Source organism: Odocoileus virginianus, chromosome X (genome assembly GCF_023699985.2).
Source record: "Odocoileus virginianus isolate 20LAN1187 ecotype Illinois chromosome X, Ovbor_1.2, whole genome shotgun sequence".
In the NCBI taxonomy this organism is placed as follows: domain Eukaryota; kingdom Metazoa; phylum Chordata; class Mammalia; order Artiodactyla; family Cervidae; genus Odocoileus; species Odocoileus virginianus.
In genome coordinates, this window is record NC_069708.1 from 43,821,917 (window position 1) to 43,839,654 (window position 17,738).

At 38.7% G+C, this 17,738-nt stretch overlaps 1 pseudogene; it reads right to left on the reverse strand.

Moving 5' to 3' along the window:
* Positions 1 to 2,191: 2,191 nt before the first annotated feature.
* Positions 2,192 to 4,190, reverse strand: LOC110127260 (serine/arginine-rich splicing factor 3 pseudogene; annotated as a pseudogene).
* Between the last annotated feature and the right edge of the window lie 13,548 nt (positions 4,191 to 17,738).

Genomic DNA, 17,738 nt, shown 5'->3' on the forward strand with positions numbered 1-17,738 from the left:
CAACTGGCCTGGAGCATCAGGGTGGAACTAAAGTTATGCTTTGTTTTCTCCCAAGTTAGATGATTCAGCAAGGGGCTTTTGAGACTGTTGTTCTCTTTTCTAGGCCCAAAAGACCCCTTCAATAGTCATACCAACCAGCTATCTTTAAGCAAACATATCTGTTTTTAATTACAAGGGGAACTGGGCACAAGTAGATTATCCATGTACCTCTATCCAACCTCCATCCCACTCATCCAGCTGGAAATACTCTGAACCATCTATAACATCTGTATCTGTATCTTTATCTATCTATCTACCTATGAAAAGCAACACATTCCCATTACAGTTGGAAAATGAGCTTCCTAATGATTAAACGCTAAATTGGGTCAAAATTTTCTAATGACATCCCAATGTGTTCTATAACCTCATTCTTTCACTGTCTTATTTGAGATAAATGAAAATAAACACTACTGGCATAGAATAAGAGCTGTTTCAGATTCTAGTCAAACAAAACTCTGGCTGTTTCTGTCTTAGCTTATTATCACAAGACCGATTCAATTTTTGAAAATTGTATATTATTGCACAGAGTTGGTGTTTATATCCTGAGTTAAAAGTAAGCATTATAATGTGTTCCTCTCGATATCCCTATCTCTAAATGACTTCAAGATAACTAATTTCACTGATTCCATGGTATTAAGCTACCTAAGAGATGGCAACCTGTTTTCCTAAAGTATAAGCTCCTTTAAGGCAAGGAGTAGATCTCTACCTTCTTTGAATTATCAGAGCCACGTACACTGTCTGGCACTATGAAAGGGAACAGGAAATATTTTTATTTACTTTTGTAACCAAAAAGTTAATCCCAAGGATTCTCATAAAACATATTACAAATGACAACATGAAAAAAATATTGTACAGTAACTCAGAGTTCAGCTCTATAATATACCCTTAAATTCGCAGGACGTTTGTTAACTTGAGTAGTCTCAAATGCTTAAATAAAGAATGTCACAAAGAGCTACGTATTCATGTACAGCAATCACAGAAGAAACTTAAGACCTAAAGCAAACTAACTTTCTAAAAACTTAGATTCTACACCAACGGGACGACCTTTGATCCAGTGAAAAGACTAGTAGAATTTTTCAACCTCTAACCTAGCCTAAGGGTGCAGTTTTAATTTTTACCTGCCGGCTTTGTGTTCACAGCAGCTTTTAAAGACGGCTTGCTTCACTGAAGTTGCATACCATATCCCAGCTATGAAAAAGTCTCCCAAATTTTGCTAGTTTTTGTTTCCATAATATTAAGCATCACACTTTAGCTGAGCAGGAGTTAGAGGTTTATTATCACTTTATGCAAGGCTAACATTCTAAGAAAATTCAATTTTGCTTAAGGTCATATTGTAACTGTCAGGAAGCATTTAACAAGAGTCTTCCTGTGTGCTGTTTTGGATCTGTCAAGAACCCTCTGGCCCTTATTAATTCCTGAATATTTAGGAATTAAGAAGAGAGGCATGCCTTTCCTGGGGCTGAGGAATCCAGGCATTTCTCATTAGGGTGATAAGTACCCTCTTCCTTTTTATGAACCATATGGTAAAAGGTGATTGTTTGCAACTCTCTCTTTGATAGGGATCATCTTATGTTTTGTAAGTCTGGAATTTTAATCTTTATCTTTGCTGAGAATAACTACCTTGTAAGACAGTATATATGCCCACACCATGTTGATTAAAACACCTTTGCTCCATCAGAGCTTTGGTCCCCGTGTCTGTCTGTCTTCCTTCCTTCTTTCCTTCCTTCCTTTCTTTCTTTTCTTTATTTTTTTTCTTCCTTTCCTCCCTCCCTCCCTCCTTTCTTTCTTTCTTCTTTCTCTCTCTCTCTCTTTCTTTCTCTGTCTCTCACTATCTCTTTCTATCTCTCTATTTCTGGCTGATTCCCTGGAGCATGAAAGCCGGCTGTGTAACCCAGGGAATATTAACCTCTTTCCTTCTTTCACTTTCTCATCATTGACTCTGGACCACCAGGTTCCGGCCCATTAAAGGACCAACACTAACATAATAGTTCTTGATATTATATGCCTCATATGATCCATTTCAAACCATAGAGAATTATACCTTGATGTGTCACTGTTCCAACAGACAAAAAATGTGAACAGCTAAAATTTTTAAAAACTTCACCAAGCTTGTGACGTCTCAAACAAAAGTTGAATTTTCTGTCAAATGAAGTTATTTCCTATACACCACTCCTCTTGCAAACTGGTCTTCTATTTCTTCATTTGACCTAGATTGGCTACAAGACCTAGAGAAAGATTGGGATGGATTGTGAATTCTCTTCTGAGACAGTGGTCTCTCTATTTTTTAAATTAATTATTAATTTTAATTGGAGGCCAATTACTTTACAATATTGTAGTGGTTTTAACTATACATTGACAAGAATCAGCCATGGGTGTACATGTGTCCCCATCCCTCAGGGTTGTCCCAATGCACCAGCTTTAAGTGCCCTGTTCCATGCATTGACCTAGGACTGATGATCTATTTCACATTGGTAATATACATGTTTCAATGCTATTCTCTCAAATCATCTCACCCTTGCCTTCTCCCACAGAGTCCAAAAGTCTGTTCTTTATATCTGTCTCTCTTTTGTTGTATTGCATGTAAAGTCCATCATTGCCATCTTTCTAAATTCCATATATATGCATTAATATACTGTATTGGTACCTTTCTTTCTGGCTTACTTCACTCTGGATAATAGGCTCCAATTTCATCTACCTCATTAGAACTGATTCAAATGCATTCTTTTTAATAGCTGAGTAAAATTCCATTGTGTATATGTACCACAGCTTTCTTATCCATTCGTCTGCTGATGGACATCTAGGTTGCTTCCATGTCCTAGCTATTGTAAATAGTGCTGCGATGAACATTGGGGTACATGTGTCTCTTTCAATTCTGGTTTCCTCAGTGTGTATGCCCAGAAGTGGGATTCCTGGGTCATATGGCAGTTCTATTCCCAGTTTTTTAAGGAATCTCCATAATGTTCTTCATAGTGGTTGTACTAGTTTGCATTCCCACAAACAGTGTAAGAGCATTCCCTTTTCTCTGCACCCTCTTCAGCATTTATTGTTTGATAGCAGTCACTCTGACTGGGGTGAGATGGTACCTCATTGTGGTTTTGATTTGCATTTCTCTGATAATGAGTGGTGTTGAGCATATTTTCATGTGTTTGTTAGCCAGCTGTATGTCTTCTTTGGAGAAATGTCTGTTTAGTTCTTTGACCCATTTTTTGATTTGCATGAGCTGCTTGCATATTTTTGAGATTCTTTGTCAGTTGCTTCACTTGCTATTATTTTCTCCCATTCTGAAGGCTGTCTTTTCACCTTGCTTATAGTTTCTTTCATTGTGCAAAAGCTTTTAAGTTTAATTAAGTCCCATTTGTTTATTTTTGCTTTTTATTTCCATTATTCTGGGAGGTGGGTCATAGAGGATCCTGCTGTGATTTATGTCAGAGAGTGTTTTGCCTATGTTTTCCTCTAGGAGTTTTATAGTTTCTGGTCTTACATTTAGATCTTTGATCCATTTTGAGTTTATTTTTGTGTATGGTGTTAGAAAGTGTTGTAGTTTTATTCTTTTACATGTGGCTGACCAATTTCCCTAGCACCACTTGTTAAAGAGGTTGTCTTTTCTCCATTGCATATTCTTGCCTCCTTTGTCAAAGATAAGGTGTCCATAGGTGTGTGAATTTATCTCTGGGCTTTCTATTTTGTTCCATTGATCTATATTTCTGTCTTTGTGCCAGTACCACACTGTCTTGATGACTGTTTCTCTCTCTTATCTCATCTCTAGAAAGGGATTTGCTACAGCAGTGGGAGAAGCTTCTCCATCTTGGAGATCTGTCAAGGTGGAGGACTCCTCCTCTGATAATAATCTCAAAGGTGTTGACCCTAAGAAGGAGGTAGGCCATGATTTTGACTTCTTTTTCCACCGTTCGACAGTTCCACTTCACTGGGCAGCCACATAATGTTCTCCCATCTAGTTCTTGGACAGCGTTAGCTACCTCTTGGGGATCTTCAAATTCAATGAAAGCAAAGCAGGGAGGGTTCCTAGCAACCCAGACCCTTCAGAGTGGACCATAGTGATCAAAAACTCACTCCAATTCAGACTTGTTACCCTTATTTCCAGGACTACCTACATAAACTTTATAGTTCAATGGAGAGGAATCATGATACATTTAGAGATCTTAGGATAGAAATGCGGAGGTACAAATCCATAAAACCTAGGCTAACTTTTCCCAGTTTGTTCCCTTCCACCTGGCACTCCGAGATGCTCTTGCACACCCAATATCCACGAAATGGCGAACCAACTCCTCCTTGCCCTTATTTTCATGTTATACATACTGGAGTCACATGATCTAATGGGCTCACCCAATGAGAGGTGGAGGAGGTCGAGACATAATGGCTACAAACTCTGTGAAAACTGAGGTTGCTAGGAGCATTCTCTGGTCATACCTCCTTGCCTGTGGAGATGGGTGGTGTCAGGCTTCTGGTTAGGCCTTCTGTTAGGCCCAGAGCTCCCTTGCATTTAACCCCCACTTGATGACATTCAAGTTCAGGAATTTTTTTAAAATTAACTGCTTCAACTTTTTTATATGAGTTACAGATGGAAGAAGGGAAAAAAGGGAATGATCATATCTATAAAATAAGTTAGAGCCAGGGAAGTAGTTTTTACTGAAAAACGTCAGGGAAAAGACTATTTTAATTCTTAAGTCACCCCCCCCCCCCAAGACACACATTTAAGAAAAACAAAAGCAAAAAGAGAGCGAGAAAGGAGGGCTAATTTATTTCTTCAGTACAAGTTGAAGTGTAAGCACAGTACAAGTTGAAGTGCACTGTTTTCCAAGAAGCTCTGCGACAAGATGTTGAAATGGAACATGCACTTATGGTAAAAAGCAAATGTCAGGGTCATTCAACTGTGCTGCCTTCCCAACAGGTGGCAGGCCAAGAGAGAGCATTTGGGTCCAGTGTTGCTGGCAGTGACAGAGGAGACCCAGGTTATTGCTATTTATTGTGTAGGTAGTAACGATGATGCTGGATGATTCATTCATGCTGTATGGACAGAGTGGGCTTAGGAAAAGGAGAGGTGGTGTGTTGTGTGTGTGTTTTCCATAAAGACAATACCACCCCCACACACTGAATTAATATAGATGTGCTTTACTTTTCTCTAAACATAAAGGCAGTTTGCTTCCTCCTTTACCTTTCTCCAGAAGACAGACAAATAGACAAAAACTGCAGCAATCCCCACCCCAATACATACAAAATGAGTAACTATATCTGGCCTTGTGCCTTTCAAGTTGTCTCACAAATTGATTGCTTGAAAAGATGAGTTCTCACTGTGAGGCTGCAGAGAGATGTGGTCTTGAATTCCTAATGAGAAAATGCTGCAGTCGTCTTTCAGGCAAAACCTGCCTTGTATGCAGAATGAGGATCAGCGGCCATTTCTTGTTCAAGTTCCCTACAGAAAGCAATTGAAGGTGAGGGAAGAGGAGCAATCAATGTTAAGGGGTTTAGAAAGCAATTAACTCTTTCAGGTCCCAGAAACCTTAAAGCCTAATATCTGATAATAATAGCTCTTTTGCTGTTGGCTCCTGGGCACAAAAGCCTTTCTGTGTCTCCCATATCTTATTTTCAAGAATAGGCTTCATTCAGCCTATATGACCTTCCCTAAATCTCAAAGGGTAGGTTCAAACAGTTGCTAATCATGGAAGGGTAGGGATGGGCAACAAGGAAGGAGCAGTAAATAAACAATAGTGCAACCTTGGGGCAGGGTCCTGGTTCCCTCTGAAGGGATACACATAATAATATCTTTGAGCTATTTTGCAAATACTGAAACTGTGTGCTGCCCACAAACACAGACCCCAGACCAGTTGGAACCAGGTTGATAATGCTACTAATTACTATGCCATCAAGCAATCAGAAGAATATCCTTGAGCTCATCATGCCCTCCTCTCTGAACCATTAGTATAAAGCTCCTCACTAACCCCTCCAGGTCAAGACACATAGTTTTGAGGGCATTAGATCACTGTGGCCCCCTTTGCCTGACAAAGCAATAAAGCTATTCTTTTCTATTTCACCTTAAACCCCGTCTCCAAGATTTAATTTTGTACTGGTATACAGGGGCTAAATTCAGCTACATTTTTGGCATACTTACCAACTGTCAGGCACTTTTGTAAGTGTTCATCATAGATAATTCATTTTAATCATCATAACTGTTAGTGAGTTTTTTAATGGAGAACCAAATTTAGGGAATCTTATTCTAGAGCTCCAAGTCTAAAATCCTGTGAGGACTGCCAGATAGATAAACTCTGGGCTCAGACAGCTCTGGATTAAAATGTATTTCCTGTCAATCACCAGCCTTATTGCTTTAGGCAGATGACAGTATTTAGCTGCGTTTCCTCATCTGTGAAATAAGGGAAAACAATACCTGGATTACAGGATTGTCTAAGGCTTGTATGAACTAAATTTCACACTTAAGCATTTTTAAGTGTCTAACCCAGAGTAATTCCTCTTTGCTACTGCTACTGCTAAGTCACTTCAGTCGTGTCCGACTCTGTGCAACCCCATCCCTGGGATTCTCCAGGCAAGAACACTGGAGTGGGTTGCCATTTCCTTCTCCAATGCATAAAAGTGAAAAGTGAAAGTGAAGTTGCTCAGTCATGTCTGACTCTTCACGACGCCGTGGACTGCAGCCTACCAGGCTCGGCCGTCCATGGGATTTTCCAGGCAAGAGTACTGGAGTGGGGTGCCATTGCCTTCTCATGGTAGCAATTATTACAAGCAACTGATGGTCCATTATATACTTATTATATACATCCTTAATAACTTCTGCACAGAGAATGGTGATAAGGTTATATAGGTAGGCAATGGCCAAATCAGAAAGGATCTTGTTCACTTTGTTCCCCAAAAGGAGTCTTATAAATAAATCTGCCTTTTAAAAAGATAATTATGCAGCACAGTAAATGGTGAGTGACCTTTGAGGCCAAAAAAATCAGTTAGGATACTGCAATAATAGTCCAGGGGAGAAATAGGGACTTAAGAGAGTAGTAGTAGAACAGAGATAAGAAAATAGATATGAAATATTTTAACTAAATCCTATTAAAATGACCTAAGGATTGTTTGGATATGCGGGGTGGGACTAACAAAGGGATAAGTGAGGTGGAACTAGCAAAGATGTCACCCAGACTTCTGACTTGGACAGATAATGGGATAATTGTTTTCATTGACTGAAATAGGAAACACAGGATTAAAAGTAGGTGTGCAAAGGAAACACTTTACTTGGATAAAGGTGAGTTATATTTTAGATGTGTTGAAATGGAGGGATAATTGAAAATATATGGGTTGTTACTTTGGAAAAACTATGACTGGAGACATAGATCTGGGGTGTCAACACACAGGTTGAAATATTAAATGTGATTGGAATCAAACTAAGGACAATATTTTAAGACAGGTAGGCTGAGGGCAAAATTCTTGGACACACCAATATGTATGAGGTAGGGAGAGAGAGGAAGAAAAGTGACAAAAATTCAAGAAAGAGGAATCAGGAAGGCCAGGGCAACAGTGTATAAATCACTGGACTGTGTATGATGGTCAGAACGTATCAGAGCATCAAATGTTACAGAGGTCAAACAAGCTAAGAATTGCAAGGTGGTCATGGGATCCAAGAACATGGTCATGCTGCCTATCTCCTAGAGGCCTCTTTAGATCCAGTCTTCATCCTTCTTCAATATACTGTGCTCTGTGTCTGGGCAGTTGATATGTATGAACTTCATCAACAGACATTGAATTAGGTTCAAATGTTGAGGAGTTTTGTAGAGATATGTAAAAGACAAGAGTGAGGTTTGGATATTTATTCACCTTACTATAGTTACTAAACCCAACTTGGTCAGCTTGCCTGGGCATGCAATAAAATCTTCTGACAGCAGGCTGTGGAGGAAGAAAGTGCAGCGTTTATTGCAAGGTGCCAAGCAAAGAGTCTATCTCTTTTCTGCTGGAGTCCTGACTGACACTTGGAGATGATTGGAAGAATTTCAGTGTAGTAGTGGGGACAAAAGTGTAACCAAGCAGGACCCTATGGGGCATGTCAGACCTTTCCCCCACATCCTCTGCTTTAGCTCCTCTCTGAAGTACATAGATAAAGGTATCTGATGCACATTTTCTCAGCTCTTTTACAGATATTAAAATTCCCACTAAATGGAAATTATTAGCTAGTTGATGACTGTGAGTACATAACCTCCTGGAGCCTAATAATTGATGATGTTAACCCCTGTGACACCACTCTGTTACCTCACCACCAACTAATCAGAGAATTGTGCAGGTGCTGATCACATACACTGTGACCTTCCTCCCTCACCTAGCTTTTAAAAATGTTTTGCTGAAACCTTTCAGGAAGTTCAGTCTTTTTGAGCATGAGCCATATCTCCTTGCATGATCCTGTAATAAACCTTTCTCTACTCCAAACTCCAATGTTTCAGATTGCTTGGCTTCACTGCATCAGGCACACTGACTCATGGTTGCTAACAAAATCTAGAGTAGATGGAAATGTGTAACAAATGGAAGATGAGGGAATGGAAAAAGTGAGTACAGGAAACCCTTTTAAGGTTAATAGTTAAAGTGAAAAGAGGGGCTAGTAGCTGGAACAGGCCACAGAAAGAGCAAGGGCTTAATATTTTTATATGTGGGAGATTTAAAAGTATGTATAGGCCAAAGTGAATCAGCCAGTAAAGAGAGGATAGACTTAAGATGTAGTAGAAGGAAAAACTAGAGTTAGAGTAAGATTTCAGAGGAGACAATAAAGATGTATCCCAGAGCACAGGCAGAAATATTCATCTTGGAAAGAAAGAGATTGAACCAATAGAAGTAAGGTTATATATAGATAGAGATAAGTTTGCAGCTTGGGAACAGAAAATTGCAGTAGTTTTGCCTGAAGACATTTATTATTCTCTGAGATGGATAGAGAATTGTGAAGATTTCTATTCCCCTCTGAGATGAGTAGATAATTGTGAAGGATCAGTAATGTTGGAAAAAGAAGAAGGATCTTCCTAGGGACACTTGAAAAAATCACTGTGCTCTTCTGAGAACTCAACTGTGGTTGGAATCGATAAATTTGTGGTCATATCTCAGTGACTGTGATTTAAAGTGGGAATGAAGGAGTTAGTAGGTTGGCTTGTTCCAGCTTTTGGAATTTTGCAGGTCAATATCAGTGCGAGGGAGGGGAAGATACTAATGAGAGAAGAGTTGAAGAGATGGTTCATAGGGTGAGTTGAATAAGGAGGAAAATGAGGTTATAAGCAAACAGATGACTTGTGGAAAATGGAAAAATAATGAAGGAGCTAAAGAGTTTGAAGGAAAAATGTTGCCTGCTGTATCAGTAAACAAAGGATGATTCAACCATCAATCCGTCAGTCACTTCTGCCTCAACCAGTGAGCCCTGAGGGAACTCAGGATGGTGACAAATGGGCTGTCTGCTTATAGTTATACTTTCTTGTTTTCTTCATATTGTTTAGAGACTGTTATTTATCAACTCATGTATTTTTACTATTTTCTACCTGGATAAATATTTATATGATGCCAATAATATGTTTTTTTTTTCTCAAATTCATAGCTATTTATAAAAACTTAAACCCTCAGCCACTGCAGTCACCCCCAGTGGTGTAATCCCAAGAGACTCAAAATGGAAAAGGAGAGGACACTGGTTCCACATAGCTAAGATATATATCAAAAGAATGCTTTCTATGAGCCCAGATTCTTGCATCCTCCCATACATGAAAAACCAATAAATTCAGTAACTTGAGATATTTGGTTTTCGTTGATTAACAGCAATCTTTTGATGTTCTGACTCCCTAACTTTTGTTGTAAAACTCCTATATATATTGGCTCCTCACTTACTTCTTCATAGCAATCCCTCAGAGCAATCTGAAAGGCTGTATTCTGGGCTTAAGACCACAGAAATTTCACCAAATAAGACAGACTTTGAAATTTTTAGGTTGTATGGGTTTTTTCAGTCAATACAAGCTGGATAAGCTCAAAGAGCAAGTATAGTGGAAATAAGGAAATTAGAGCACTGAAAGCAAGGTTGGCAGGCTGGTTTCCAGTGAGGCAGCCTGAACAATGACATGGTTTAAGGTATGGCAACCAACTGGTAAATAAACTTGACTTACAAAACATACAAGAAAGTATTATGCTAATCATATGCTTTCTTGTTTTCTTATATTGTTTAGAGACTCTTATTTACCAACTCATTTTTTTTTTCAGTTCAGTCTCTCAGTCGAGTCCGACTCTCTGCGACCCCATGAATCGCAGCACACCAGGCCTCCCTGTCAATCACAAACTCCCGGAGTTTACTCAAACACACACCCATTGAGTCAGTGATGCCATCCAGCCATCTCATCCTCTGTTGTCCGCTTCTCCTCCTGCCCCCAATCCCTCCCAGCATCAGGGTCTTTTCCAACGAGTCAACTCTTCACATGAGGTGGCCAAAGTACTGGAGTTTCAGCTTCAGCATCAGTCCTTCCAAAGAACACCCAGGACTGATCTCCTTTAGGATGGACTGGTTGGATCTCCTTGCAGTCCAAGGGACTCTCAAGAGTCTTCTCCAACAACACAGTTCAAAAGCATCACTTTTTTGGTGCTGAGCTTTCTTCACAGTCCCACTCTCACATCCATGCATGACCACTGGAAAAATCATAGACTTGACCAGACGGACATTTGTTGGCAAAGTAATGTCTCTGCTTTTTAATATGCTATCTAGGTTGGTCATAACTTTCTTTCCAAGGAGTAAGCGTCTTTTAATTTCATGGCTGCAGTCACCATCTGAAGTGATTTTGGAGCCACCCAAAATAAAGTCTGACACTGTTTCCACTGTCTCCCCATCTATTTCCCATGAGGTGATGGGACCAGATGCCATGATCTTAGTTTTCTGAATGTTGAGCTTTAAGCCAACTTTTTCACTCTCCTCTTTCACTTTCATCAAGAGGCTTTTTAGTTCCTCTTCACTTTCTACCATAAGGGTGGTGTCATCTGCATATCTGAGGTTATTGATATTTCCTCCAGCAATCTTGATTCCAGCTTGTGCTTCTTCCAGCCCAGCGTTTCTCATGATGTACTCTGCATATATGTTAAATAAGCAGGGTGGCAATATACAGCTTAGAGTACTCCTTTTCCTATTTGGAACCAGTCTGTTGTTCCATGTCCAGTTCTAACTGTTGCTTCCTGACCTGCATACAGGTTTCTCAAGAGGCAGGTCAGGTGGTCTGGTATTCCCATCTGTTTCAGAATTTTCCACAGTTTATTGTGATCCACACAGTCAAAGGGTTTGGCCTAGTCAATAAAGCTGAAATAGATGGTTTTCTGAAACTATCTTGCTTTTTCGATGATCCAGCAGATGTTGGAAATTTGATGTCTGGTTCCTCTGCCTTTTTAAAACTAGCTTGAACATCTGGAAGTTCTCGATTCACATATTGCTGAAGCCTGGCTTGGGGAATTTTGAGCGTTACTTTACAAGTGTGTGAGATGAGTGCAATTGTGCGGTAGTTTGAGCATTCTTTGACATTGTCTTTCTTAGGGATTGGAATGAAAACGGACCTTTTCCAGTCCTGTGGCCACTGCTGAGTTTTCCAAATTTGCTGGCATACTGAGTGCAGCACTTTCACAGCATCATCTCTCAGGATTTGAAATAGTTCACCTGGAATTCCATCACATCCACTAGCTTTGTTCATAGTGATGCTTTCTAAGGCCCTCTTGACTTCGCATTCCAAGATGTCTGGGTCTAGGTGAGTGATCACACCATTGTGATTATCTGGGTCGTGAAGATCTTTTTTGTATAGTTCTTCTGTGTATTCTTGTCACCTCTTCTTAATATCTTCTGCTTCTGTTAAGTCCATACCATTTCTGTCCTTTATTGAGCCCATTTTTGCATGAAATATTCCCTTGGTATCTCTAATTTTCTTGAAAAGATCTCTAGTTTTTCCCATTCTGCTGTTTTCCTCTATTTCTTTGCGTTGATTGCTGAGGAAGGCTTTCTTATCTCTCCTGGCTATTCTTTGGTACTCTGCATTTAAATGGGAATATCTTTCCTTTTCTCCTTTGCTTTTTGCTTCTCTTCATTTCACAACTATTTATAAGGCCTCCTCAGACAACTATTTTGCCTTTTTGCATTTCTTTTCCATGGGGATGTCTTGATCCCTATCTCCTTTACAATGTCACGAACCTCCATCCATAGTTCATCAGGCTCTCTGTCTATCAGATTTGGTCCCTTAAACCTATTTCTTGCTTCCACTGTATAGTCATAAGGGATTTGATATAGGTCATACCTGAATGGTGTATTGGTTATCCCTACTTTCTTCATTTTAAGTCTGAATTTGGCAATAAGGAGTTCATGATCTGAGCCACAGTCAGCTCCTGGTCTTGTTTTTGCTGACTGTATAAACCTTCTCCATCTTTGGCTTCAAAGAATATAATCAATCTGAAGACTACCTAATTCAGCAGTTCAGTGTTAAGAACCATACTTTTTCTCTCATGGAAGCCATGCTCTCCAATATCAATTTTATAATTTATAGAGGGGATGTTTTGATGACCAGCTGCTGCACCTCTCTGCTTCTATTTCTTAACTCATTCTGATGCTGCCAGCAGCCCTGTAGGGGCAACATGGCACAGTGGTTAAGAGTGGGCCCTGGAATTAAACTGCTAGACTTATATTGAATGGCACTCATACCACATACTAGGCATTGTGATTTTGAGCTAAATTTTACTTCACTTCTCTGTCCTTAAATTTCTTAATCTATAAAATGAGCATTGTAATAGTACCTACCACATACAGTTATTTAGATGAAATGAGGTAATACATTTAAAATATTTACATCTGTGCCTGAAATCTAGAAGCACTCAGCTGGAATTATCATTTCCACTTTGCAGATAAAAATCAGAGTTCAGAAAACATATGTGGCTTGTCCAAAGCCACTGGTTAGTAAACAGAACCAGAATTGTAAACCAGGTCTTTTGGGTTCCAAATCTCCCATTTTCTATACCTCAGTGTCCTCTTGGGAGGGCTTGGTTCATCCATCCTGTTTTAATGCATTTTATTAGTTTCCTAGAAGAAAGGCATGAAACCAAAACATCCAATCTACTTGGAATCAAGCCTACATCTGTGTGTTATCTATGATGCAAAATCCAGTGCAGTGAGTATATGGATAATTGTGCCACATTTTGTTCATATGCTTTTATGATGGCCTATATTTGCTTTCACAGCACTCAATTAGACTCTTTAGTCCATTATCAAAGAGCGGTTGGCATGAGCAGCATCTGCATCACTTGGGAACTTGTTAGAAAAGCAGAATTCCAGGCTCCACCCCAGACTGAAACAGAGTCTGCAGTTTAGCAAAATCCAGTTAATTCATACTTTTATAACTGAGAAGTACTTCTATAGTTAGTAGTTAATAGTGGAAATTAATTAAATGGGTATTTGACATGCTGTATTTTCTGTATATTTACAGCCATATTTTAATGTCTATTATGAAGGAAAGTTACATGGCTCAAAATAGCCTGGAGTTAAAACTCCCCTTCAGGTCCTCCCCACCATTCTATGCAAAGCAAAGAACTCTCTCACCCAAAGAAAGAAATGGACATTAAGGTTGATTACACTTACCTCCCAGCTGGTCCAGCCTCTGGCCCATCTCCAAAATTCCTTGCCCCTGTCATTTAAGAGATAACTACTCTGAACAACCTTAGAGAAGAACAGGCCCCCTTAAGACAGTGACTTTCCACACACATGCCTATTTATACTTACTCATTTCTTAGGTTAGTGCAGCAGCTCGCTAATCTGACTGCTCCCCCTTCTCGCCTCATTAAAGGTGACTTGTTCCTCCTGTAAAGTGCCGGTCTCATTCTTTTTCTGAACCTTACCTCTCTAACTCCCTTACCTTATATATTATATTTACATATTTAGGATTAGGTAAAAATTTCATGTGCCCAAGCATTTGAACATATAAATACTGAACTAGGTATTTATTTTTAAGAGAAAGGTAAAGTGTCAATGACTTTCTGGTGGGAAGGAAGTCAGGACTTCCCTGGTAGCTCAGACGGTAAAGTGTCTGCCTACAATGCGGGAGACCCAGGTTCAATACCTGGGTTGGGAAGATCTCCTGGATAAGGAAATGGCAACCCACTCCAATATTCTTGCCTGGAAAATCCTATGGACAGAGAAGCCTGACAGGCTATAGTCCATGGGGTCGCAAGAGTTGGACCCGACTGAGTGACTTCACTTTCACTTTTGAAAGAGTCAAAGGATTAGAGTCTCTCCATGGCAATTCAAACTCAATCACTACACTTCTTTATTTTTCCTGAATATCTGTGAAGTATAATTATAATTAACCATGCTTTGACTATTAATTGTATCTGTGTTACTAAAATGTTAGAACAAAGTGAATCAATAATGTTCAAGCTCTTATTTAAGAACTCTGCCAAATGTTTCAATTATTTATTTTAGACTTTTCAACTAAGGAACCATTATTAGTAATTGAATGTCTCTTACTTTCTCCAGCAAACAAGCAAATCACTCCATAATAGATACTGTTTATAATAGCCAGGACATGGAAGCAACCTAGATGCCCATCAGCAGAAGAATAGATAAGGAAGCTGTGGTACATATACACCATGGAATATTACTCAGCCATTAAAAAGAATTCATTTGAATCAGTTCTAATGAGATGGATGAAACTGGAGCCCATTATACAGAGTGAAGTAAGCCAGAGAGATAAAGACCATTACAGTATACTAACACATATATATGGAATTCAGAAAGATGGTAATGATAACCCTATATGCAGGACAGAAAAAGAGACACAGATGTACAGAACAGACTTGTGGACTCTGTGGGAGAAGGCGAGGGTGGGATGTTTTGAGAGAACAGCATCAAGACATGTGTATTATCTAGGGTGAAACAGATCACCAGCCCAGGCTGGGTGCATGAGACAAGTGCTTGGGCCTGGTGCACTGGGAAGACCCAGAGGGATCGGGTAGAGAGGGAGGTGGGAGGGGGGATGGGGATGGGGAATACATGTAAATCCATGGCTGATTCATGTCAATGTATGACAAAAACCACTACAATATTGTAAAGTAATTAGCCTCCAACTAATAAAAATAAATGAAAAAAATAAAAATAAAAAGCAGAGACATCAGTTTGCCAACAAAAAAATGAAATAAAAAAAAAGTTGAGATTTTGATTTGTGGGGAGGTGCTATGTGCCAGTGACTTTTTATAGTAAAATTATTCCATAGTTCCTCCATATATTTCTTAAAATCTCTTTGAAATCAAATTATGTTAATAGATCTTTGTGAAATTACTTATCATGAGAATTTTATTCACTATATTAGAAAGATATGGCAACATTTGTATAATTATTTCACTGAAAATGAAACACTGCAAAACAGTATTTCAGAATCCAGATTTTCTTTTTTTCTTTAAATTTGAAGACAGCTTGACAGTAATGCTCATTGATTTACAAATAATGCTTAGCAATTTATAAAGTGACATTAAAAATGACTGAAAAACATCACAATTTAAATAAGGGTAATTGCCATAATAGATAAGTATGGACTTTTATTAAACTAAGCAAAGTGAAGTTGAACTCAACCTCTTGGAATTTTGCTTTTATCTCTTCTATGACTTCTTTAATTTTAAAATATTGGACAAATTTTCACCAAATTGCATATAATATGGACATCAGGAAACACTAAATTTAATTTTCAAGTTTTGTCCAAAGCAAAGTGGTAAATGGATTATATATCCATTCATATATTCAAATGAATTATATTTTCAAATGAATACATCTTATATAGATATTGGTAATATTTGTTTCCTGAAATATATTTTCTGATAAGCAAATGGCTCAAAATCCTATCTTGAAATTCAGTATTTATGTTTTTTTACAGAGAAAATTCCCTGAAATGCACTTTAATTCATCCTATAAAATATTGATAAATACATCAATATTTGCATATATTATAGGATATTGCTATATCCTAAATATATATCCTAAAATATATTGCTATATTTATTAGTTTTAATGTTTTAACTTTTTGATATTTTAAAACAAGAAAATGTTATATTATAGAACAATTAGTTGATTACCTAAAGTACTTGTAGAAAGCCAGACTGGGATAGATAGTGAGTTTATGTAGTCAAAATTAAAATCTCTTCCATCAACTAGTATAGTCTTTAACACAGGTAAATAGTAGACAGTGGCACGAGGCAAAGACACATTAATTAGTAAGAGAAATAGAGCATAAATTCACTGTTGAACAGATATATTCAAGTTGTTAATGGCTTCCATCTGTATGGCATGATAATGATTTCCCATATATTATTTCATGATTTCTCTTGTGAGAGAGGCTACCTAGACATGTTATAATCTCCATTTTGCAGAGATGTTAACAGATTTATCGAGTCATAATGCCAGTAAATGGCAGGCAAATGTCAAATTAAGGTAATTTAAATTCTAATATAGTACACATTTTCACTATACTGTACTGCATTTCTAAAGGCTAGTTGATTTCAGAGGTGAGAAGAATAATATCAACAAGCATTTGTTTATTTGTTGTGAACCTGAAGCTATTAGAGGAATCACTAACTGAAAATGCCTGCCCAGGCCAGACAAGATAGTAGCCACCTGGTAAGAAATGAGGAAATATCAAACTACCACCAACTGGAAGAACTCAGGCAATGTCAAAAGGAGAGAGAAGATGCCAGTCCATAGGTCCGACCAACCTCCCAGAATCCTCACTGGATTCCTTCTTGGCTGAGTGATACGTGTGCCACAAGAAAAAACCATAAGTCAGGCTGATTGGCTAGAGACAACCTGGACATTAACACTATTACCATAAACCCAAGACTGCAAGACATATGGAAGAGTAGTTCTGGTGAAATAAGAATCTTAGTTCTTGTTTGTGGAGCCAAAGAATAAACTTCACAAACACACAAACACTCACAGTAGCCAATGAATAGGATTTATTACAGAGAAGGAAAGTACAAAGTTTTCATCATAGACACTGAGAAGGGGCAAAGTGTCCTTGAAAAGGCAGGACTTACAGCAGTTTATATCCTTGCGAGCATTGAGCTATACATTTTTGGTTGACATCTGTCCTAAAAATAGGTCATTTCTAACCAATCAATTTAAAGATCACAATTTTTAACTTAACATCTTTATGGTTTCTCTTGATCCGGGAATTAAGTCACCACCCTTTTTCATGCCCCCTGGCTATTTTACAAAGGACCAGATGTAAGGGTTAAAGATTAATGATCACCAGTCATTTTTTTCCCTCAGGCATATGGGACAGAAGTTAATTACTGCCCTTCCTGGATCTGAGTGCTGATAATTTATCAGACTAAGAACACATTCCAGGAATTCAGGACAAAGGGTATCAGTTCAGTTCAGTTCAGTCACTCAGTCCTGTCCCACTCTTTGCAACACCATGAAATGCAGCATGCCAAGCCTCTCTGACCATCACGAACTCCTGGAGCTCACCCAAACCCATGTCCATTGATTCAGTGATGCCATCCAGACATCTCATCCTCTGTCGTGCCCTTCTTCTCCTGCCCTCAATCTTTTACAGTGTCAGGGTCTTTTCAAATGAGTCACCTCTTCGCATCAGGTGGCCAAACTATTAGAGTTTCAGCTTCAACATCAGTCCTTCCAAAGAACACCCAGGACTGATCTCCTTTAGGATGGACTG